Source organism: Dermacentor silvarum, chromosome 5 (genome assembly GCF_013339745.2).
Source record: "Dermacentor silvarum isolate Dsil-2018 chromosome 5, BIME_Dsil_1.4, whole genome shotgun sequence".
Lineage (NCBI taxonomy): Eukaryota > Metazoa > Arthropoda > Arachnida > Ixodida > Ixodidae > Dermacentor > Dermacentor silvarum.
Genome location: NC_051158.1, coordinates 91,948,324 through 91,971,292, shown reverse-complemented (window position 1 = coordinate 91,971,292; position 22,969 = coordinate 91,948,324). Strand labels below are relative to the sequence as shown.

The following is a 22,969-nucleotide window of genomic DNA, read 5'->3' as shown; positions in this document are numbered from 1 at the left end:
TGCCTGCTAGGTTTACAGTTGTATGGGTGGAGGGCTTCTGTGTTGCAGTAGGTAACTTAGCGTGTTTTCATTGTTTAGCAGAGTTTCCTGTTTCATGTAGAGTACTCTAGACTTCCCGCTTCATATGGTGCGCTCTTTAGAATGGCCTGTTATGCCGACGCGTTCCTTCGCATACTTACCTGGTGTCGGGCTTCCGATGATCATTGCGGTCGGCGCCCCGTGCCGAGGCCTTACCATTGCACTGCGGTTGGCTGAAGCACGCCACTACCCCAAACCGGGGCAGATGGGACATGTAATTTTTGGTAGTGGGGCTCGGCGTGCGCGCCAGCCCCTTCCATGCGCAAATCAAAAGTGAGATCTGTGTCAGTTTTCATGCAGCGACCCCTGTTGTGACCGCGCATCAGTGCTTGGGAACAGGACGCTTTCTCATAATTTGGATAATATAGCCATTGTAATTTGGAATTAATGCCTGCTAGGTTTACAGTTGTATGGGTGGAGGGCTTCTGTGTTGCAGTAGGTAACTTAGCGTGTTTTCATTGTTTAGCAGAGTTTCCTGTTTCATGAAGAGTACTCTAGACTTCCCGCTTCATATGGTGCGCTCTTTAGAATGGCCTGTTATGCCGACGCGTTCCTTCGCATACTTACCTGGTGTCGGGCTTCCGATGATCATTGCGGTCGGCGCCCCGTGCCGAGGCCTTACCATTGCACTGCGGTTGGCTGAAGCACGCCACTACCCCAAACCGGGGCAGATGGGACATGTAATTTTTGGTAGTGGGGCTCGGCGTGCGCGCCAGCCCCTTCCATGCGCAAATCAAAAGTGAGATCTGTGTCAGTTTTCATGCAGCGACCCCTGTTGTGACCGCGCATCAGTGCTTGGGAACAGGACGCTTTCTCATAATTTGGATAATATAGCCATTGTAATTTGGAATTAATGCCTGCTAGGTTTACAGTTGTATGGGTGGAGGGCTTCTGTGTTGCAGTAGGTAACTTAGCGTGTTTTCATTGTTTAGCAGAGTTTCCTGTTTCATGAAGAGTACTCTAGACTTCCCGCTTCATATGGTGCGCTCTTTAGAATGGCCTGTTATGCCGACGCGTTCCTTCGCATACTTACCTGGTGTCGGGCTTCCGATGATCATTGCGGTCGGCGCCCCGTGCCGAGGCCTTACCATTGCACTGCGGTTGGCTGAAGCACGCCACTACCCCAAACCGGGGCAGATGGGACATGTAATTTTTGGTAGTGGGGCTCGGCGTGCGCGCCAGCCCCTTCCATGCGCAAATCAAAAGTGAGATCTGTGTCAGTTTTCATGCAGCGACCCCTGTTGTGACCGCGCATCAGTGCTTGGGAACAGGACGCTTTCTCATAATTTGGATAATATAGCCATTGTAATTTGGAATTAATGCCTGCTAGGTTTACAGTTGTATGGGTGGAGGGCTTCTGTGTTGCAGTAGGTAACTTAGCGTGTTTTCATTGTTTAGCAGAGTTTCCTGTTTCATGAAGAGTACTCTAGACTTCCCGCTTCATATGGTGCGCTCTTTAGAATGGCCTGTTATGCCGACGCGTTCCTTCGCATACTTACCTGGTGTCGGGCTTCCGATGATCATTGCGGTCGGCGCCCCGTGCCGAGGCCTTACCATTGCACTGCGGTTGGCTGAAGCACGCCACTACCCCAAACCGGGGCAGATGGGACATGTAATTTTTGGTAGTGGGGCTCGGCGTGCGCGCCAGCCCCTTCCATGCGCAAATCAAAAGTGAGATCTGTGTCAGTTTTCATGCAGCGACCCCTGTTGTGACCGCGCATCAGTGCTTGGGAACAGGACGCTTTCTCATAATTTGGATAATATAGCCATTGTAATTTGGAATTAATGCCTGCTAGGTTTACAGTTGTATGGGTGGAGGGCTTCTGTGTTGCAGTAGGTAACTTAGCGTGTTTTCATTGTTTAGCAGAGTTTCCTGTTTCATGAAGAGTACTCTAGACTTCCCGCTTCATATGGTGCGCTCTTTAGAATGGCCTGTTATGCCGACGCGTTCCTTCGCATACTTACCTGGTGTCGGGCTTCCGATGATCATTGCGGTCGGCGCCCCGTGCCGAGGCCTTACCATTGCACTGCGGTTGGCTGAAGCACGCCACTACCCCAAACCGGGGCAGATGGGACATGTAATTTTTGGTAGTGGGGCTCGGCGTGCGCGCCAGCCCCTTCCATGCGCAAATCAAAAGTGAGATCTGTGTCAGTTTTCATGCAGCGACCCCTGTTGTGACCGCGCATCAGTGCTTGGGAACAGGACGCTTTCTCATAATTTGGATAATATAGCCATTGTAATTTGGAATTAATGCCTGCTAGGTTTACAGTTGTATGGGTGGAGGGCTTCTGTGTTGCAGTAGGTAACTTAGCGTGTTTTCATTGTTTAGCAGAGTTTCCTGTTTCATGAAGAGTACTCTAGACTTCCCGCTTCATATGGTGCGCTCTTTAGAATGGCCTGTTATGCCGACGCGTTCCTTCGCATACTTACCTGGTGTCGGGCTTCCGATGATCATTGCGGTCGGCGCCCCGTGCCGAGGCCTTACCATTGCACTGCGGTTGGCTGAAGCACGCCACTACCCCAAACCGGGGCAGATGGGACATGTAATTTTTGGTAGTGGGGCTCGGCGTGCGCGCCAGCCCCTTCCATGCGCAAATCAAAAGTGAGATCTGTGTCAGTTTTCATGCAGCGACCCCTGTTGTGACCGCGCATCAGTGCTTGGGAACAGGACGCTTTCTCATAATTTGGATAATATAGCCATTGTAATTTGGAATTAATGCCTGCTAGGTTTACAGTTGTATGGGTGGAGGGCTTCTGCGTTGCAGTAAGTAACTTAGCGTGTTTTCATTGTTTAGCAGAGTTTCCTGTTTCATGTAGAGTACTCTAGACTTCCCGCTTCATATGGTGCGCTCTTTAGAATGGCCTGTTATGCCGACGCGTTCCTTCGCATACTTACCTGGTGTCGGGCTTCCGATGATCATTGCGGTCGGCGCCCCGTGCCGAGGCCTTACCATTGCACTGCGGTTGGCTGAAGCACGCCACTACCCCAAACCGGGGCAGATGGGACATGTAATTTTTGGTAGTGGGGCTCGGCGTGCGCGCCAGCCCCTTCCATGCGCAAATCAAAAGTGAGATCTGTGTCAGTTTTCATGCAGCGACCCCTGTTGTGACCGCGCATCAGTGCTTGGGAACAGGACGCTTTCTCATAATTTGGATAATATAGCCATTGTAATTTGGAATTAATGCCTGCTAGGTTTACAGTTGTATGGGTGGAGGGCTTCTGTGTTGCAGTAGGTAACTTAGCGTGTTTTCATTGTTTAGCAGAGTTTCCTGTTTCATGAAGAGTACTCTAGACTTCCCGCTTCATATGGTGCGCTCTTTAGAATGGCCTGTTATGCCGACGCGTTCCTTCGCATACTTACCTGGTGTCGGGCTTCCGATGATCATTGCGGTCGGCGCCCCGTGCCGAGGCCTTACCATTGCACTGCGGTTGGCTGAAGCACGCCACTACCCCAAACCGGGGCAGATGGGACATGTAATTTTTGGTAGTGGGGCTCGGCGTGCGCGCCAGCCCCTTCCATGCGCAAATCAAAAGTGAGATCTGTGTCAGTTTTCATGCAGCGACCCCTGTTGTGACCGCGCATCAGTGCTTGGGAACAGGACGCTTTCTCATAATTTGGATAATATAGCCATTGTAATTTGGAATTAATGCCTGCTAGGTTTACAGTTGTATGGGTGGAGGGCTTCTGTGTTGCAGTAGGTAACTTAGCGTGTTTTCATTGTTTAGCAGAGTTTCCTGTTTCATGAAGAGTACTCTAGACTTCCCGCTTCATATGGTGCGCTCTTTAGAATGGCCTGTTATGCCGACGCGTTCCTTCGCATACTTACCTGGTGTCGGGCTTCCGATGATCATTGCGGTCGGCGCCCCGTGCCGAGGCCTTACCATTGCACTGCGGTTGGCTGAAGCACGCCACTACCCCAAACCGGGGCAGATGGGACATGTAATTTTTGGTAGTGGGGCTCGGCGTGCGCGCCAGCCCCTTCCATGCGCAAATCAAAAGTGAGATCTGTGTCAGTTTTCATGCAGCGACCCCTGTTGTGACCGCGCATCAGTGCTTGGGAACAGGACGCTTTCTCATAATTTGGATAATATAGCCATTGTAATTTGGAATTAATGCCTGCTAGGTTTACAGTTGTATGGGTGGAGGGCTTCTGTGTTGCAGTAGGTAACTTAGCGTGTTTTCATTGTTTAGCAGAGTTTCCTGTTTCATGAAGAGTACTCTAGACTTCCCGCTTCATATGGTGCGCTCTTTAGAATGGCCTGTTATGCCGACGCGTTCCTTCGCATACTTACCTGGTGTCGGGCTTCCGATGATCATTGCGGTCGGCGCCCCGTGCCGAGGCCTTACCATTGCACTGCGGTTGGCTGAAGCACGCCACTACCCCAAACCGGGGCAGATGGGACATGTAATTTTTGGTAGTGGGGCTCGGCGTGCGCGCCAGCCCCTTCCATGCGCAAATCAAAAGTGAGATCTGTGTCAGTTTTCATGCAGCGACCCCTGTTGTGACCGCGCATCAGTGCTTGGGAACAGGACGCTTTCTCATAATTTGGATAATATAGCCATTGTAATTTGGAATTAATGCCTGCTAGGTTTACAGTTGTATGGGTGGAGGGCTTCTGTGTTGCAGTAGGTAACTTAGCGTGTTTTCATTGTTTAGCAGAGTTTCCTGTTTCATGAAGAGTACTCTAGACTTCCCGCTTCATATGGTGCGCTCTTTAGAATGGCCTGTTATGCCGACGCGTTCCTTCGCATACTTACCTGGTGTCGGGCTTCCGATGATCATTGCGGTCGGCGCCCCGTGCCGAGGCCTTACCATTGCACTGCGGTTGGCTGAAGCACGCCACTACCCCAAACCGGGGCAGATGGGACATGTAATTTTTGGTAGTGGGGCTCGGCGTGCGCGCCAGCCCCTTCCATGCGCAAATCAAAAGTGAGATCTGTGTCAGTTTTCATGCAGCGACCCCTGTTGTGACCGCGCATCAGTGCTTGGGAACAGGACGCTTTCTCATAATTTGGATAATATAGCCATTGTAATTTGGAATTAATGCCTGCTAGGTTTACAGTTGTATGGGTGGAGGGCTTCTGTGTTGCAGTAGGTAACTTAGCGTGTTTTCATTGTTTAGCAGAGTTTCCTGTTTCATGAAGAGTACTCTAGACTTCCCGCTTCATATGGTGCGCTCTTTAGAATGGCCTGTTATGCCGACGCGTTCCTTCGCATACTTACCTGGTGTCGGGCTTCCGATGATCATTGCGGTCGGCGCCCCGTGCCGAGGCCTTACCATTGCACTGCGGTTGGCTGAAGCACGCCACTACCCCAAACCGGGGCAGATGGGACATGTAATTTTTGGTAGTGGGGCTCGGCGTGCGCGCCAGCCCCTTCCATGCGCAAATCAAAAGTGAGATCTGTGTCAGTTTTCATGCAGCGACCCCTGTTGTGACCGCGCATCAGTGCTTGGGAACAGGACGCTTTCTCATAATTTGGATAATATAGCCATTGTAATTTGGAATTAATGCCTGCTAGGTTTACAGTTGTATGGGTGGAGGGCTTCTGTGTTGCAGTAGGTAACTTAGCGTGTTTTCATTGTTTAGCAGAGTTTCCTGTTTCATGAAGAGTACTCTAGACTTCCCGCTTCATATGGTGCGCTCTTTAGAATGGCCTGTTATGCCGACGCGTTCCTTCGCATACTTACCTGGTGTCGGGCTTCCGATGATCATTGCGGTCGGCGCCCCGTGCCGAGGCCTTACCATTGCACTGCGGTTGGCTGAAGCACGCCACTACCCCAAACCGGGGCAGATGGGACATGTAATTTTTGGTAGTGGGGCTCGGCGTGCGCGCCAGCCCCTTCCATGCGCAAATCAAAAGTGAGATCTGTGTCAGTTTTCATGCAGCGACCCCTGTTGTGACCGCGCATCAGTGCTTGGGAACAGGACGCTTTCTCATAATTTGGATAATATAGCCATTGTAATTTGGAATTAATGCCTGCTAGGTTTACAGTTGTATGGGTGGAGGGCTTCTGTGTTGCAGTAGGTAACTTAGCGTGTTTTCATTGTTTAGCAGAGTTTCCTGTTTCATGAAGAGTACTCTAGACTTCCCGCTTCATATGGTGCGCTCTTTAGAATGGCCTGTTATGCCGACGCGTTCCTTCGCATACTTACCTGGTGTCGGGCTTCCGATGATCATTGCGGTCGGCGCCCCGTGCCGAGGCCTTACCATTGCACTGCGGTTGGCTGAAGCACGCCACTACCCCAAACCGGGGCAGATGGGACATGTAATTTTTGGTAGTGGGGCTCGGCGTGCGCGCCAGCCCCTTCCATGCGCAAATCAAAAGTGAGATCTGTGTCAGTTTTCATGCAGCGACCCCTGTTGTGACCGCGCATCAGTGCTTGGGAACAGGACGCTTTCTCATAATTTGGATAATATAGCCATTGTAATTTGGAATTAATGCCTGCTAGGTTTACAGTTGTATGGGTGGAGGGCTTCTGTGTTGCAGTAGGTAACTTAGCGTGTTTTCATTGTTTAGCAGAGTTTCCTGTTTCATGAAGAGTACTCTAGACTTCCCGCTTCATATGGTGCGCTCTTTAGAATGGCCTGTTATGCCGACGCGTTCCTTCGCATACTTACCTGGTGTCGGGCTTCCGATGATCATTGCGGTCGGCGCCCCGTGCCGAGGCCTTACCATTGCACTGCGGTTGGCTGAAGCACGCCACTACCCCAAACCGGGGCAGATGGGACATGTAATTTTTGGTAGTGGGGCTCGGCGTGCGCGCCAGCCCCTTCCATGCGCAAATCAAAAGTGAGATCTGTGTCAGTTTTCATGCAGCGACCCCTGTTGTGACCGCGCATCAGTGCTTGGGAACAGGACGCTTTCTCATAATTTGGATAATATAGCCATTGTAATTTGGAATTAATGCCTGCTAGGTTTACAGTTGTATGGGTGGAGGGCTTCTGTGTTGCAGTAGGTAACTTAGCGTGTTTTCATTGTTTAGCAGAGTTTCCTGTTTCATGAGAGTACTCTAGACTTCCCGCTTCATATGGTGCGCTCTTTAGAATGGCCTGTTATGCCGACGCGTTCCTTCGCATACTTACCTGGTGTCGGGCTTCCGATGATCATTGCGGTCGGCGCCCCGTGCCGAGGCCTTACCATTGCACTGCGGTTGGCTGAAGCACGCCACTACCCCAAACCGGGGCAGATGGGACATGTAATTTTTGGTAGTGGGGCTCGGCGTGCGCGCCAGCCCCTTCCATGCGCAAATCAAAAGTGAGATCTGTGTCAGTTTTCATGCAGCGACCCCTGTTGTGACCGCGCATCAGTGCTTGGGAACAGGACGCTTTCTCATAATTTGGATAATATAGCCATTGTAATTTGGAATTAATGCCTGCTAGGTTTACAGTTGTATGGGTGGAGGGCTTCTGTGTTGCAGTAGGTAACTTAGCGTGTTTTCATTGTTTAGCAGAGTTTCCTGTTTCATGAGAGTACTCTAGACTTCCCGCTTCATATGGTGCGCTCTTTAGAATGGCCTGTTATGCCGACGCGTTCCTTCGCATACTTACCTGGTGTCGGGCTTCCGATGATCATTGCGGTCGGCGCCCCGTGCCGAGGCCTTACCATTGCACTGCGGTTGGCTGAAGCACGCCACTACCCCAAACCGGGGCAGATGGGACATGTAATTTTTGGTAGTGGGGCTCGGCGTGCGCGCCAGCCCCTTCCATGCGCAAATCAAAAGTGAGATCTGTGTCAGTTTTCATGCAGCGACCCCTGTTGTGACCGCGCATCAGTGCTTGGGAACAGGACGCTTTCTCATAATTTGGATAATATAGCCATTGTAATTTGGAATTAATGCCTGCTAGGTTTACAGTTGTATGGGTGGAGGGCTTCTGTGTTGCAGTAGGTAACTTAGCGTGTTTTCATGTTTAGCAGAGTTTCCTGTTTCATGAAGAGTACTCTAGACTTCCCGCTTCATATGGTGCGCTCTTTAGAATGGCCTGTTATGCCGACGCGTTCCTCAGCATACTTACCTGGTGTCGGGCTTCCGATGATCATTGCGGTCGGCGCCCCGTGCCGAGGCCTTACCATTGCACTGCGGTTGGCTGAAGCACGCCACTACCCCAAACCGGGGCAGATGGGACATGTAATTTTTGGTAGTGGGGCTCGGCGTGCGCGCCAGCCCCTTCCATGCGCAAATCAAAAGTGAGATCTGTGTCAGTTTTCATGCAGCGACCCCTGTTGTGACCGCGCATCAGTGCTTGGGAACAGGACGCTTTCTCATAATTTGGATAATATAGCCATTGTAATTTGGAATTAATGCCTGCTAGGTTTACAGTTGTATGGGTGGAGGGCTTCTGTGTTGCAGTAGGTAACTTAGCGTGTTTTCATTGTTTAGCAGAGTTTCCTGTTTCATGAAGAGTACTCTAGACTTCCCGCTTCATATGGTGCGCTCTTTAGAATGGCCTGTTATGCCGACGCGTTCCTTCGCATACTTACCTGGTGTCGGGCTTCCGATGATCATTGCGGTCGGCGCCCCGTGCCGAGGCCTTACCATTGCACTGCGGTTGGCTGAAGCACGCCACTACCCCAAACCGGGGCAGATGGGACATGTAATTTTTGGTAGTGGGGCTCGGCGTGCGCGCCAGCCCCTTCCATGCGCAAATCAAAAGTGAGATCTGTGTCAGTTTTCATGCAGCGACCCCTGTTGTGACCGCGCATCAGTGCTTGGGAACAGGACGCTTTCTCATAATTTGGATAATATAGCCATTGTAATTTGGAATTAATGCCTGCTAGGTTTACAGTTGTATGGGTGGAGGGCTTCTGTGTTGCAGTAGGTAACTTAGCGTGTTTTCATTGTTTAGCAGAGTTTCCTGTTTCATGAAGAGTACTCTAGACTTCCCGCTTCATATGGTGCGCTCTTTAGAATGGCCTGTTATGCCGACGCGTTCCTTCGCATACTTACCTGGTGTCGGGCTTCCGATGATCATTGCGGTCGGCGCCCCGTGCCGAGGCCTTACCATTGCACTGCGGTTGGCTGAAGCACGCCACTACCCCAAACCGGGGCAGATGGGACATGTAATTTTTGGTAGTGGGGCTCGGCGTGCGCGCCAGCCCCTTCCATGCGCAAATCAAAAGTGAGATCTGTGTCAGTTTTCATGCAGCGACCCCTGTTGTGACCGCGCATCAGTGCTTGGGAACAGGACGCTTTCTCATAATTTGGATAATATAGCCATTGTAATTTGGAATTAATGCCTGCTAGGTTTACAGTTGTATGGGTGGAGGGCTTCTGCGTTGCAGTAGGTAACTTACCGTGTTTTCATTGTTTAGCAGAGTTTCCTGTTTCATGGAGAGTACTCTAGACTTCCCGCTTCATATGGTGCGCTCTTTAGAATGGCCTGTTATGCCGACGCGTTCCTTCGCATACTTACCTGGTGTCGGGCTTCCGATGATCATTGCGGTCGGCGCCCCGTGCCGAGGCCTTACCATTGCACTGCGGTTGGCTGAAGCACGCCACTACCCCAAACCGGGGCAGATGGGACATGTAATTTTTGGTAGTGGGGCTCGGCGTGCGCGCCAGCCCCTTCCATGCGCAAATCAAAAGTGAGATCAGTGTCAGTTTTCATGCAGCGACCCCTGTTGTGACCGCGCATCAGTGCTTGGGAACAGGACGCTTTCTCATAATTTGGATAATATAGCCATTGTAATTTGGAATTAATGCCTGCTAGGTTTACAGTTGTATGGGTGGAGGGCTTCTGCGTTGCAGTAGGTAACTTACCGTGTTTTCATTGTTTAGCAGAGTTTCCTGTTTCATGGAGAGTACTCTAGACTTCCCGCTTCATATGGTGCGCTCTTTAGAATGGCCTGTTATGCCGACGCGTTCCTCAGCATACTTACCTGGTGTCGGGCTTCCGATGATCATTGCGGTCGGCGCCCCGTGCCGAGGCCTTACCATTGCACTGCGGTTGGCTGAAGCACGCCACTACCCCAAACCGGGGCAGATGAGACATGTAATTTTTGGTAGTGGGGCTCGGCGTGCGCGCCAGCCCCTTCCATGCACAAATGAAAAGTGAGATCTGTGTCAGTTTGAATGCGTGGATTGCACTTAAGTGTCCGGAAGTAATGAGGTATATACTATACATGTTCTTTATTTGGCATTTTTGTATACCTTTAATTAATCTTTTATAATTTAGCGTGTACCGCTACCTATGATTTTAAGATATGAGGTCGTATCCATCTTTTCCCTCCTTTTTTTCCACCAGTACTCTAATCGTCTCTTGCTTATCTCTACGGCTGATCTGTTGATGTTTCCTTCCACTTTAAACCAAAGCGCTTCTGGGTGTGCACGTTACCTACGGTTCTCGTTGGGTGGATCCCGTCGCATTCCATTGGGATGTGCTGAGTTGTCTCTGGATCTTTACTGTAGCATACACATATCTCATCTAGTTCCGAATATTTGCTCCGGTATGTTTTGGTCCTTAGGCAACCGGCTCGAGCCTAAAATAGCAAGGAACAGCCCTTTGTGTTATCGTACAGATTATCCCTTCTAATTTCTTTATTCTCATTCTTGTAAATCCCTATGGTCCTTCTTCTTTCCATTATTTGCATCCAATTAACTGTCTCTATTTCTCTCACTTTTTTTTCTGGTGACTCCTGGTTGTCTATTTACTGTTTCGATTATCCTGTACTTGGTTGCCAACTTCCTTGACCTCTTCCTCCATTCTGTGTTGATGCTTTTCATGTGCAGATACTTGTGCACTTTAGTCACCCATTTATTTTCATCCGTGTTCCTGAGCCTTTCTTCAAAACTAGTTTTGCTCTGTGCTTCTCTGACTTCAAAAGACGCCCAACCCATGTCATCCTGCTCTTCCTCATTTGTGGTTCTACCGTTGGCTCCCAAAGCTAACCGGCCTACTCATCTTTGGTTAACTTCTGAGTCAAAGATACTCGGACCGTGGCTACACCCGTCACTGGCACAAAAAGCGATGCGTGCATTAGTACAGTATTTGAAGTGCACTGGTTTAAGAGACCACCAATAGTGTCCCTGTACATCGTCCCAAGTGTACTCTGTACTCATTCTCTCCCTATTTCACTCTTTCTATTCCCCTTTCTCTTACCCCTAGTGCAGGGTAGCAAACCGGTTGCTCTTCTGATTTACCTCCCTGCCTTTCCTCCCCTTGCTCTCTCTCTCCAACCCCGACAAGATATCCGATTTTAAGCATAGAATGACATTTGCGAATGTTATCGCTGGCACCAATACTCCTTTCCAGATTCCACGCACCACCTCATACTTATTGTGGCCCCACAGTGCTCTGTGTTTCATTATTGCTGCATTCCGCTTCCCCTTTATTTTCAGATGATTTTGGTGGTTGCTTGAGTAATTCTTTCTATCGTTTATGTGTACGCCGAGGCACTTATATTGATTCACTAGGGGCATTACTTGCTGTTGAATTGACACCACGAAGTTACTCGTCTCTTCATTAGAGATTATAATTCCTAATCTCTCTGTGCTAAACTTAAGGCCTAGATTTGTCGCTGCGTTGCCAGAGATATTCGTAGGTATCTGTAAATATTTTTTTAGTGTCCGCTAGTAGCACAGTGTCGTCTGCGTACAGCAGTCCAGGGACCTTTTGTTGCACCATTTGTCCAATACGCATGTAGGATAAATTAAGCCCTAATTCGTTGCATTCCAGTCACCTTTCTATACGCTTAACGTAACGCGTGAACAACAATGAAGACAGAGGACATCCTTGCTTCAATCCTTGGTGAATTCCCACCATTTCATTACCTTTTCGACCTTGCCATACAACTTGTACTCGGTTTCTCTATATATCTCCCTCAGCAGCTCCATCAAATCGTCATCTATGCCTTCGTGCTTAAGAATATCCCTTAACAGTTCCCTGTTTACGTTGTCATAAGCTCCTTTAATATCTAGAAATGATATCGATAAAGGTCTTTTCTGAGCTACTGAGACCTCTATGCACTGAGTTAGTACAAACATATTATCATCTAAGCGTCTGCCTCGCCAGAACCCATTCTGTAGTTCCCCCAATACATCTTTTTTTCTCCACCCACTTCGACAGATCTGATTTTATGCCTTGCATTGCCATTCTATATATCACCGACGTTACTGTAACTGGCTTGTACGAGCTCATCTTATGTTTATCTCCTTTGTCTTTGTAGATGAGGTTTATTTATTTATTTATTTATTTATTTATTTATTTATTTATTTATTTATTTATTTATTTATTTATTTATTTATTTATTTATTTATTTATACATGTACCTACAGCGCCCTCTAGGGGCATTGTTGTAGGGGGTTTGCTATACAAAAATACATAAATGGCATCATGCAATACAATATGCAACAGTTTAAACAGCATCCGATATATGGTAAGAATACATAGGCAGGACAATTGCCTATGACATTAAAAAAAAACACTATGTCAACACATGCTCTTTTAAAAGTTCAGGAAAGACAGTGAGTGTGTACAATCCGCCCCGGAAGGCTATTCCACTCATGTATTGTTCTAGCGAAAAATGCATTTGCAAAAGCGTTTGTTCGGCACATATATTCGCGTATTTTCAAAGGATGGTCCCTTCGTGATGAAATGTAGCTAGGTGACTTTATGTAGTTATGTTTATTGATCCCTGTTTTGTCGTGTAATATGTTATAGAAAAGACATAATCTGACATATTTACGCCTTGATGAAAGTAAGGGCCATCCCAATGCGTTGACAATTTCGCTTGAGCTTCTCGTGAAGTTGTAATTGCCCGTCACAAACCGGGCGGCACGTTTCTGGACACGCTCCAGTTCATCGATATTTACTTTAGTTGCTGGGTCCCAGGCGGTGCAGGCGTATTCCAGTATTGGGCGTACATTTGATACGTATAGAGCTTCCTTAAGAACAGAAGGTGCTTTCCTGAAATTACGTCGTAGAAAGTTTAAAACGCGGCTGGCTTTTGCTGATACCCTATGAACATGGTCATTCCAGGACAGTGTGCTGTTAATGACGACCCCTATGTACGTATATTCCGTAACAACACGTAGTGGGGTCTGTTCCATGCAGTAATCTATAAGTAGAGGCTGCTTTTTTTTCGTAAACCTAACGACACTGCACTTTGACACGTTAAGCTTCATTTTCAATTTGCTACACCACGCTAATACTGAGTCGAGGTCTTTTTACAGTTGTTCCGAATCCTTTGTACATTTTATATCGCGATATATGCAGCAGTCACCTGCATACAACCTGACATGACTGGTCACACATTCAGCAAGATCATTGATATAAATAAAAAAAAAAAGAAGCGGCCCCAGAACGGAGCCTTCTGGCACGCCCGATAAGACAGATACATGTGATGATGACGCGCCATCAAGAACGGTGCATTGTTTTCGGCATGAAAGATAGGCTTGTAACCATGCAAGTGTGTTAGCCGATATGTTAAGGCACGATAATTTTAGCAAAAGGAGCGAGTGTGTTACAGTGTCAAAAGCCTTGCTGAAATCGAGGAAAATACAGTCCATTTGGCCACCAGAACTTATCGTTGCAGCGATGTCATGTGTAAATTCTATTAGTTGCGTGTCACAGGAAAATCCTTTTCTAAAACCATGCTGTGTAGGACAGAAAAAGTTGTTAGCCTGAAGGTGGTTTATTAAATTTGTATAAATGATATGCTCAAGGGTTTTACAGGACACGCATGTTAAAGAAATAGGCCGATAATTACAGGTTCTCGCTTTGTCACCATTCTTTTAGATGGGAATGGCATTTGCTCGTTTCCAGTCATCAGGTAATGCCCCTTGCGATAAAGATTTTCTGAACACAGCTGTGAGAAACGGGCTAATGGAAGCAGCACAGTTTTTGAGAATGAAGTTCGATACCTGATCTGGACCTGACGCTGAAGTTGCTGTAAGGTTCTTTAAAAGAAATGCAACACCCTGTTCAGAAACCTCTAACTCAGCCATTTCCGATAACGCTCCTATATTGTATGTTGCAGTTTGAACAGCTGACGACACTGAAAACACCGTTTGGAAATACCGGTTAAAACAATCAGCTTTGCTCGCATTATCGGAAATGTATTTATTACCATCAATTATATCTGGTATAGCGCCGTGAGATTTAGTCTTTCTTTTAACGTATTTGCAGACAAGCTTAGGGTTGGTTTTCACTTTATTACTTAAGTTACTTAATTATGCACCCTCTGCCTCTCGCTAATCTTTGGCTATCTTCTTTCCAAGTTTTTTCATCTGCATGTACGCTTCAGTGTCTCTCGTCTGGCAATATTTACGGTATAGACGATCTCTTTTATTTATGAGGGTTCGAATTTCCTTGTTCAGCCAAAGCTTATCATCTCGGTGTTTGGCAGATAAGATTCGCGATGGGACGAAAGTTTGTGTTAGCGATAACAGTTTTCTCTTCAGTACATTCCACATAGTGTTCACGTCAGAACACAAACATAATTCTTGAAACTCGGAAAACTGAGCGTCAAGATTCCTTGAAATGGAGACATAGTCCCCTCTTTCATAAATAAAAACACTTTGCGTGGCGCTGAAGTTTGTTGTTGTGCCACAACACATTTTAACAACCACAACGTCATGATCACTAATTCCCGGCACTGTAACAACAGAAGATGCAAGGCTTTGATCATTGCAAAAGAATAAGTAACACATTTGCTCTAGTACTGCAGACCCTCGTAGGGGCTGTCACGAGCTGATATAGCTAGTGAACATTCGTGATTTCCTTGATAGCTCTATGCAGCAAAGACTCATCTGGCAGGTTAAAATCGCCAGCAAGCATTACATAAGTTGTGTCGAGAGATGACAAAATATTGCTTAAGGTAAACAATGGTTGTGGTGTTACATTGCCAGGAGGCCTATAGAACGAACCAACAGCCACAGTGGAGCCATTACTCAGAATTAACTTGCACCACGCAGTTGCTTTCACGCCATTCAACGGGAATTTTCTTTGTTCTAATCACTTGCTCTATGGCATTAGTCAGCAGTGCCTTGCTCTTTGGACCGAGGTTTTTGATTAGCTGTGAGTGAGTGAGTGAGTGAAATAACTTTATTGAGGTCCAGAGAAGACGCAGGGGACACCCCGCGCCACCCGGCTAGTCCCACGTAGGGACCGGCAAGCCGAGCTTGACGGCCCGATCGCGGGCACTCCTGGACGGCCAGGGTTTGGTCGTTGAGTTCGGGGCTGCCCAAAGGCGCAGCCCACCTATCCTCGCTGAAGGCGGAGCCGATGGCTTCACACTCCCACAACACATGGTTCAATGTTGCCGTTAGTCCACAGGCAGGGCAGTCCGCACTGGGATACCTTTCAGGGTATATAGCGTGAAGAACCGCAAGGTTAGGATACGCACGAGCTTGTAAAAGTTGAGGGGTCACTGCCCACGCCCTGCATAAGGCAGGGTGCGGGAGGGGGAATACCCGTCTTGACAGATAGTAATAGCTTAGTGATCTCATTATACGTCATCAATGGTTCCCCGCGGGGTAGGGGGGAACCTATTGATTAGCTGTATTGGGATTTCATCGGGTCCTGCTGCCGTGTTGTTAGGGACATTTTCTGCTGCCTTTTTCCAATAAAAGCTTTCTATGCTAAATTTTGATCTCTCAGGCCTCTCCGCTGTTGCTGGATCTGTTGTCTGAACTACGCTTTTTCTCGTGCCGAAGTTATCCCCAATAACGTCTGTGATGTACCGCAGCGCATTGTCTCCTTCGTGGGATGTTACCGTCTTCATCCCTTATAGCCGTTTGAGAGTTTTCAGTTGGAGCTCCGAGTGCTTTTATATGGTTCCAGAATATTTTTGGGGCACCTTTGTCTCTTTTGTGAATGTTATGCAGCCCAACGTTCACTTGCGCATTAAATTTTCTCTTGCACGAGCTCACTCGCAACCCTTTTCTTTTCTCGGTATGTATTCCATCTAAGGAGCACCTTTTCTTCTTGTAGTCCCAACTTTTTGGCTTCTCGATGAGCCCTAGATGCCTCTTTACACTCTTCTATAGCTTCTTTAATTTCCTTGTTCCACCACTTACGTGGTTTCCTCTTGCCAATCCAACAATTGTTTTGCCGTGTCCGCCTTATTTCATACTGCATAACGTCCACCAGTTCCTTATATTCCCAGACTGCCGTAGGAAAAGTCTCTGTCAAGGTGTTTATTGACAGGATTGAGAGGTCGAACTCGGTGCGGCAGTCAGAACCCTGCGAGCAGTCAGGACAAGCCCCGTGCGTAAAAGCGCTGGTGATGCGCCTGACTGACCGGCACTTCTTCGTCGTATTTCATACACCGGAGATGCACCTGGCTAACCGGCACTTCTTCTTCCTTACACCTCAATCTTCTTCTCTATGTTGTTTGCGATCTCTGTTATTTGCTGTCCATTCATTTTTAAAAATTATGAGGCTACTGGTTCGTGTTCTGCGTTGTTATATCTCCCAAACTTTAATACTAGACGTCTATGATCGCTACCCAGGCTACGTTTTTCATTTTCGTCTATTATCATTTGGTCTAGTTGTTCGTAGATCATTTCTGAGACTAAGGCATAGTCGATACATGACTGCCTGTTTCCGCATTGCCACATTACCTGTCCATGACACTTATTTTCCCTGTTAACTACTATAAGATTCTGTTCATTACACAGATAGACCCAGCACTAGAGAGCCGTTGTAATCAGTATATCCGTCTAAATCGTCCATGTGCGCGTTCATATCTTCCACTAATATCACCTGGATCGATTTACTGAACTCATTAATATCACTTCTAATGCAATCAACCAATTCCTTATTTTTTTTCTCTGCTATCACTACCTCTCCATAGGTAAGCTACTCTCAGCCACGTCTTTTTACCTTGCCATGTGCCGCTAATCCATAAATGCTCCTTACATGTATCTTTTATCCTTTGCCACTGCAGACCTCGCCTAACTAGTACGCCTCCGCCTTTCCTTGACCCGGTCATTCTGTTGCACCCTTCCCATACCAAACTGTCAATAACAGGTGGCTGCTCCAAATCTCGTAGATGCGTTTCGGTCAAGGCGTACACGCTAATCGCTTCATCATTCAGCTGCGTTTGAATTTCCAGCCATTTTTCCTGCTTGCGGCCACCCTGCATGTTAATGTAGCAAATTTTACCTTCTCTATTATCATCCTTTCTGCGTCTTTTCCTTACTCCTGGTCGTTTAATTCTGCCCTTTACTGGTGTTTCGCTACGTTCAATACTTAACCGCTCCGTACAGGGTGGAGACAACCGCGGCGTCTACTACGGCGTCCGCCATTATCGTGCCCGCTCCGAGGGACGCGTTGCCGGTGCACGTGCATATGAGCGATTTGTAGGCCGCACAGGGGCTTTATGCGGACAAAAATACCATGGAAACGCATAATTTCGAATTCATAGTTAAGGAGGTAATATTTCAGAGGTTTTTATAGTCAAGCAGCACTATTGAATAAGCGGCCTCACGCGGTCATGTAATGCTTGCTGTAGCCTGCAATCGTTTTTAAACGCGTTACGACCGCTTGTTGGCATGGTAGTTTGTATACGGTGCAACGGAAACTTGGTTGCATGACACCCGCTGTTTTGTTCTGCAGGTGGGGAAATAACGCGTTTACTTAAGTATTCGTACAGAATGGGTGATCGAATTTCGAGTGACCATATTTACTAGGCGCTGCTGTTCTTCGGGCGGCTTTGCGCAACGGAGCTGCGTTGCTTGGAAACAAATGATTATGCGGCAATATCAATAAAATTCATTCAGAACATCTTCATAGTAAAGATAACGAGTCGATAAATGACCAATGAATACGGGATCATTGTCACAAAGTTGCGATCAAAGTACATGTTTTTATTGTGTGCCGTCACTTATCACACGTTCGGCAGAGCTCCTCGGACCACGGAGAATAAACTAGGAAAATGAGCTTTGAATAAACTTAAACAAAGCAAATCGCAACTTTACTGTGCGGCTCAACTTGATAAGTAGAAGAACCGACGGAAAAAAATGAACGCACGAACAAAATGTACAGTCTCCCGCATTTTTAGCTATATCGCGCGAGCGTCCATCACGCGTCATTTTAGCGCATTTAAGCGGCGATAATCAGCGAGACCGGCAGAAGTACTCTCAAGTGCATTAAACACTCTCCTGTGCAAGAGTCGGCTAATGCGATGTTTCCTTCAGGACGACGTACGACTATGTTATAGTGTTCTCGCTAGCTATAGATATATAGCTATATAGCTAAAGAAGCCGGAGGCTGCACATCTAAATGATTAACAAAAGTGAAACAAATGAGTGCGAAGTGTATACCTATGTACATCAAAATCCCATTTCTAAAGTCACTGTAGGCTCACTCCTACACAAGTCTTGCTTGCGTGACACCATGCTTGTTAATTTAGTTAGTATGCCTATGTTTACAAGTTTATACGACCGATAAAACTACTATCCTTATTTTGTATATCTGTCCACTAATTTGCTATCGCAATCGATGCTTCGCCTATCGGGCGGAGCTTCGATTTTTTTTTCTCACGGTATTGAGCGCTCTTATCATGAGGAGTCGCAATGAAGACGGCACCTTGAAGACGTCTTGCACACGCTATCAGCGCTTGGTCGTTGTTGGCCAAACAAGTATGGTCGAAACTTTCCAACAGCCCAAACTAGTGCGAGGCACTCGCGCTCAGTGATCGAAAATTTGCACTCTGAAGAGGAAAGAAGACGACTGGCATAGGCGATGACGCGGTCGCGTTCTTGTTGCTGCTGGGCGAGAACAGCGCCGATGCCATGTCCACTGGCGTCGGTGCGAAGTTCAGTGGGGGCTGACGGGTCAAAATGGGCCAAGATGGGTGGTGACGTAAGTAACGTCGTGAGCGTTTTTGAAACACAGTGGCCTGTTCAGGACCCCAAGAAAATGACGTTTCCTTCTTGAAGAGTTGCGTGAGTGGACGGGCAACGTCAGCGAAGTTCTTGACAAAACGTCGAAAATATGAGCGCAAGCCGACAAAGCTCCGTACGTCTTTAGTAGAACGTGGTATAGGGAAGTCTTTGACAACACGAATTTTTTCTGGGTCAGGTTGCACGCCTTCAGCACTTACAAGGTGGCCAAGCACAGTGATTTAACGGTGGCCAAAACGGTATTTGGCTGAGTTGAGCTGAAGGCCTGCTCGCCTGAAAACTTCAAGAACTGCCGACAATATGTTATTGCGACAGCAATTATACGGAAAGTCCAAATACCCTTAGGAAATGCGACATGCTCTGTCCGACTCAGGCGCTGTTGAATTGACGCTGCCAATGAGTGCAAAAGGAGTCCTCTATGTACGATTTGTAAAACTCGCCGAGTGTTGTTTGCGAACATCGAGGATGCATGGCTGTCGCATTCAAACAGGCAGCACAATTGGTATAAGAGACAGCAGGACAAAACGGCCAACAAACAGTAGCCGAAATCGTGTGAGGTATACGTAAGGTTACTTTTATTCTGTAATCATCGATAATAGCGTTTCAAAGTGAAAATTCGTGACTCCGATGCAGGTTGCGTTTCTGGCTGTTCTTTGACACTAGATAGCGAGCACGACACCCTAAAATAACGATTGCGGAACTCTCCTTAACAGCTTCGCTTCAAGAAACGCCACTCTGTCTGCCAATCTGCTCGTTGCCTTTGCCGTCTCTGTCGAGGCCATTAGTCCACACACTATTTATGCAAGATGAAAGCGTGGGTATCGTTGTGCAGACTTCATTCGTAGTCTTGTCATTCGCGCAACCGTGCGCGCCATTGCGCTCACCATTGGTTTGTCTACCTGGAAACAAAGCTGGCAGATTGATTCGTAGAGTTTAACGTCACAATGCAACACTGGGCTCTAAGAGACACCTTAGCCGAGCGTTGTGAAATGATTTTGATCACCTGGGTTTCTTTGAAGGGACATTAAAGGAAAATATATTAGGCACAACCTCCTTGATGTTAGGTCGAGCTAGACTGAAAGATTAGGCTTCTCTAATAACTAATTTGTCTTTCGTAGCGAAAACAGGTATTTTCGTAAGCGAGAAAAAGGACCAAAATTGAAAATCGGAACAGCACGCCACCTCTTGTGGATCAATGGTACCTTTGTGTGACGTCGGCACTGCCCGATTCACAGAGGGCGGCATGGAAGGTCGTCACGGGACGATTACGTCAACTTGTTCGTTTTGGCGCGGGTGGTTCGAACTGAGGAGCAGCAGCGATATAACCGACGGCAATTTAATACGCAACAAAGTGACATATTGGCACACAGAAAATGATGATAGGCTTCTAAACGAATGATCTGTCGATCTAGCTCTATACTTATTAATTTTAATTAGTGTCCCTTTAAAGTGCACCTATATCTTAGTACACTAGCGTTATTGACTTCGGCTCCCTTGAAATGCGGCCGCCGCAGCCGGAAGTCAAACCCGAGATCCCGTGCTCAGGTGCATAACGTCATAGCCACTAAGCAACCGCAGTGGGTAACAGAACAACCGCGAGTGTGTTTGTACGGACAAACACACAATCTGCGACAAAGGCTTTGGCTGATCGCCAGCAGGCATATAACTCCAAGAAATCGACCATATGCGTAGCGTAATGACACTTTTTTTATGTTACGTCAGTAGCTAATAGCTACTGCTATACATCATCGTAATGGAACATATACTTTAAAAAAATGGACATCTGCGCTTGCGGAGCTCTTCCAAGCTACTTCGGCTTCTGTGCAACACAGCAGGGTATACTCAACATTTCGGCCTCCACCGTCACATTCTGGCGCTACGCAATATATATACACACACGACCGTTGACTTTATTACGTCAGTCGTGTGGAGGCATCACGTCCGCAGTTTGCATCCGTGGGACGTAAGCCGTCACGGAATTATCAGCTCAGGACTCTAGATGCTACGCGCAATGATGTGCTAACGGGCGCTATTACAATCAGCCGTCGGCAGGTTTTACACAGTCAGTGCTGCACATTAAGGAACGTTTGCACACTTTAGGGGCTTCTTTGTCTCCCAGCAATAATCGACATATTTTTTTTTTTTTTTGGGGGGGGGGGGGTCACTTCCTTCAGTTAGCGTTGCGATCACTGTACTCTCAGGTCACGAACAGAATGCGCAGTGCGATTGCTACCTCGCTTGCTAAGGAAATGCATACGCAAGATTGATGTCGAATACTTTTCGGAGAAAAGACAAGCCCCCAAAGGATGTAAAAGTTTCTTTTTGCTGTGCATGGTGCTCGGCCAAGATAAGCACAGCGTATTTCAACTAAAGCATCGAAAAGACACAGGAGACCCGTACAAATGTTGACCTGTACATATCTATTACGCGACAAATACAGGAAGACACCACGTGTGGACACAGTTCATTCACGCCTGTGCTGGAACGTCACCGCGAGTATATTCGAGGCTTACTTGTAACTTTGTTTTTTTTTCTACTTCTAAAATGAAATGAAAGTCTTGTTCTTTACTAAAAAGGAGCGCTCCTTCTTTCCACTGGCATTCGTCGTTTTCTGCAAAGGCGGTGACAACGTGGAACATATTTTCGCAGTATTTTCGACGCTACGTGTTCTTCGCGACGGCTCAGTAGTCTCCGCAGTCGACATGAAAAGATTGTAGGATCAGTTATCAGAATTCTAGACAAGTTTTAGTTTGCAGCCAATAAAATAACGCCACTATACGTTGGTAACGTACGCTATAGCACACGAAGCAAATGTAATTCAGGCTGCGTGCCAAGGCTCATGACTTCCTTTTATTGCGATAGCAATTATATGGACACTCGAACCGCATTTCTGCCGTCGCCGTCGCCGTGACGTTACGTATAAAGTCCAAGGGCGATAACATCGTCGCCGTGCGCCGTAAGCCGTATGTGCGAGTGAAAGCGTACGAGGGTGAGCGGACGATGGCGGCTCAATCTCGCGCCCGCGAGGGAGGAAAGTGGGGAGGAAGCGCGCCAGTCAGCACGGTCAATTCGCTCGCCGCTGCAGCTGCGCTTCCTCACTCCAGCGTTTTGACAGAGTTTCCGCGGTGATCGAGTGAGATGTGTTCATGCTTGCCTGTGCGCGCGTGGTACCCTGCTTGTTAATTTAGTTAGTATGCCTATGCTTACAAGTTCATACGGCCGATAAAACTAGTATGCTTACTTCGTATGGCTGTGTACTAATTCGATATCGCAATCAAAGCTTCGCCTTTCGGGCGAAACTGAGACTTTTTTTTTCTCCGAGATCCCCTGTCCTGTAAACTTTTCACGCCGACTACACGTAGTTAGCTCTGAATAGCTGTCTTTGCAATGGCCTAAATGTATGCCATAATCAATATACACTAATCACTTTAGAGAGATTACTCCTTCAAAACGGCATTTGCATTTACTCGGCGGGAAGGATTTATTTACTTACGTGGAAGAACAAACGGATAACGACTTTCTCTTAGTATTGAACCTTTGGAGAAGTGCCAAGCTGCGTTTTCCACAACGCATCATTTTCCCAAAACATGATCACCCATGCACTGCCTAAAAGCTCAACGATGTTTGGCTAGAGTCGTCGTTCTGCCTCTTGTGCATCGATTCCCACCATACGTCAACGTACAAAAACAGGGAACCATTCACCAGCTGCTCGGCCAAATGTCCGGTTTAACAGTGTCTCCGCCATTTCGGACATTTGAATATTGCTGGAAAACGAGCTTCACACTTTCCTCGAGAGCTTATTTCGCGCCTACACGTGTCATTTATTTTCGAATGCAGTGTGCAATACTTTTGTATGGCTTCGTGTTCGATCTGCACCGGGAACTTCAAGATTTGGTGCCGCCTCCCGCCTTTAGCTTCTGCTCTTTGAAAGTCGTTCATTGACCTACTTACTGTAACAGAGTAAGCAATAACTAAGGTGCAGTAAGCGGGGCGCCATTGTTGGGCGGAAGACTTGTGCGTTCTTTAATACTACAAT

General features: G+C 47.4%; 22 non-coding genes across 22 annotated transcripts; all 22 read left to right on the top strand.

The window, feature by feature from the left end:
- The first annotated feature begins 171 nt into the window (after positions 1–171).
- On the top strand, positions 172–334 carry LOC119454719 (U1 spliceosomal RNA). Its single transcript, XR_005192649.1, has one exon. It is a non-coding gene; the product is annotated as a U1 spliceosomal RNA (small nuclear RNA).
- A 303-nt stretch (positions 335–637) lies between these two features.
- LOC119454718 (U1 spliceosomal RNA) lies at positions 638–800 on the top strand. Its single transcript, XR_005192648.1, has one exon. It is a non-coding gene; the product is annotated as a U1 spliceosomal RNA (small nuclear RNA).
- A 303-nt stretch (positions 801–1,103) lies between these two features.
- LOC119454717 (U1 spliceosomal RNA) lies at positions 1,104–1,266 on the top strand. The gene has a single exon (XR_005192647.1). It is a non-coding gene; the product is annotated as a U1 spliceosomal RNA (small nuclear RNA).
- A 303-nt stretch (positions 1,267–1,569) lies between these two features.
- LOC119454716 (U1 spliceosomal RNA) lies at positions 1,570–1,732 on the top strand. Its single transcript, XR_005192646.1, has one exon. It is a non-coding gene; the product is annotated as a U1 spliceosomal RNA (small nuclear RNA).
- A 303-nt stretch (positions 1,733–2,035) lies between these two features.
- LOC119454714 (U1 spliceosomal RNA) lies at positions 2,036–2,198 on the top strand. The gene has a single exon (XR_005192645.1). It is a non-coding gene; the product is annotated as a U1 spliceosomal RNA (small nuclear RNA).
- Positions 2,199–2,501: 303 nt separating this feature from the next.
- Positions 2,502–2,664, top strand: LOC119454713 (U1 spliceosomal RNA). The gene has a single exon (XR_005192644.1). It is a non-coding gene; the product is annotated as a U1 spliceosomal RNA (small nuclear RNA).
- A 303-nt stretch (positions 2,665–2,967) lies between these two features.
- LOC119454712 (U1 spliceosomal RNA) lies at positions 2,968–3,130 on the top strand. Its single transcript, XR_005192643.1, has one exon. It is a non-coding gene; the product is annotated as a U1 spliceosomal RNA (small nuclear RNA).
- A 303-nt stretch (positions 3,131–3,433) lies between these two features.
- On the top strand, positions 3,434–3,596 carry LOC119454711 (U1 spliceosomal RNA). Its single transcript, XR_005192642.1, has one exon. It is a non-coding gene; the product is annotated as a U1 spliceosomal RNA (small nuclear RNA).
- Positions 3,597–3,899: 303 nt separating this feature from the next.
- On the top strand, positions 3,900–4,062 carry LOC119454709 (U1 spliceosomal RNA). Its single transcript, XR_005192639.1, has one exon. It is a non-coding gene; the product is annotated as a U1 spliceosomal RNA (small nuclear RNA).
- A 303-nt stretch (positions 4,063–4,365) lies between these two features.
- On the top strand, positions 4,366–4,528 carry LOC119454708 (U1 spliceosomal RNA). The gene has a single exon (XR_005192638.1). It is a non-coding gene; the product is annotated as a U1 spliceosomal RNA (small nuclear RNA).
- Positions 4,529–4,831: 303 nt separating this feature from the next.
- Positions 4,832–4,994, top strand: LOC119454707 (U1 spliceosomal RNA). The gene has a single exon (XR_005192637.1). It is a non-coding gene; the product is annotated as a U1 spliceosomal RNA (small nuclear RNA).
- A 303-nt stretch (positions 4,995–5,297) lies between these two features.
- Positions 5,298–5,460, top strand: LOC119454706 (U1 spliceosomal RNA). The gene has a single exon (XR_005192636.1). It is a non-coding gene; the product is annotated as a U1 spliceosomal RNA (small nuclear RNA).
- Positions 5,461–5,763: 303 nt separating this feature from the next.
- LOC119454705 (U1 spliceosomal RNA) lies at positions 5,764–5,926 on the top strand. Its single transcript, XR_005192635.1, has one exon. It is a non-coding gene; the product is annotated as a U1 spliceosomal RNA (small nuclear RNA).
- A 303-nt stretch (positions 5,927–6,229) lies between these two features.
- LOC119454703 (U1 spliceosomal RNA) lies at positions 6,230–6,392 on the top strand. Its single transcript, XR_005192634.1, has one exon. It is a non-coding gene; the product is annotated as a U1 spliceosomal RNA (small nuclear RNA).
- A 303-nt stretch (positions 6,393–6,695) lies between these two features.
- LOC119454702 (U1 spliceosomal RNA) lies at positions 6,696–6,858 on the top strand. The gene has a single exon (XR_005192633.1). It is a non-coding gene; the product is annotated as a U1 spliceosomal RNA (small nuclear RNA).
- A 302-nt stretch (positions 6,859–7,160) lies between these two features.
- On the top strand, positions 7,161–7,323 carry LOC119454701 (U1 spliceosomal RNA). Its single transcript, XR_005192632.1, has one exon. It is a non-coding gene; the product is annotated as a U1 spliceosomal RNA (small nuclear RNA).
- Positions 7,324–7,625: 302 nt separating this feature from the next.
- On the top strand, positions 7,626–7,788 carry LOC119454700 (U1 spliceosomal RNA). The gene has a single exon (XR_005192631.1). It is a non-coding gene; the product is annotated as a U1 spliceosomal RNA (small nuclear RNA).
- Positions 7,789–8,090: 302 nt separating this feature from the next.
- On the top strand, positions 8,091–8,253 carry LOC119454699 (U1 spliceosomal RNA). Its single transcript, XR_005192630.1, has one exon. It is a non-coding gene; the product is annotated as a U1 spliceosomal RNA (small nuclear RNA).
- Positions 8,254–8,556: 303 nt separating this feature from the next.
- Positions 8,557–8,719, top strand: LOC119454697 (U1 spliceosomal RNA). Its single transcript, XR_005192628.1, has one exon. It is a non-coding gene; the product is annotated as a U1 spliceosomal RNA (small nuclear RNA).
- A 303-nt stretch (positions 8,720–9,022) lies between these two features.
- On the top strand, positions 9,023–9,185 carry LOC119454696 (U1 spliceosomal RNA). The gene has a single exon (XR_005192627.1). It is a non-coding gene; the product is annotated as a U1 spliceosomal RNA (small nuclear RNA).
- Positions 9,186–9,488: 303 nt separating this feature from the next.
- On the top strand, positions 9,489–9,651 carry LOC119454695 (U1 spliceosomal RNA). The gene has a single exon (XR_005192626.1). It is a non-coding gene; the product is annotated as a U1 spliceosomal RNA (small nuclear RNA).
- Positions 9,652–9,954: 303 nt separating this feature from the next.
- On the top strand, positions 9,955–10,117 carry LOC119454724 (U1 spliceosomal RNA). The gene has a single exon (XR_005192654.1). It is a non-coding gene; the product is annotated as a U1 spliceosomal RNA (small nuclear RNA).
- The last annotated feature ends 12,852 nt before the right edge of the window (positions 10,118–22,969 follow it).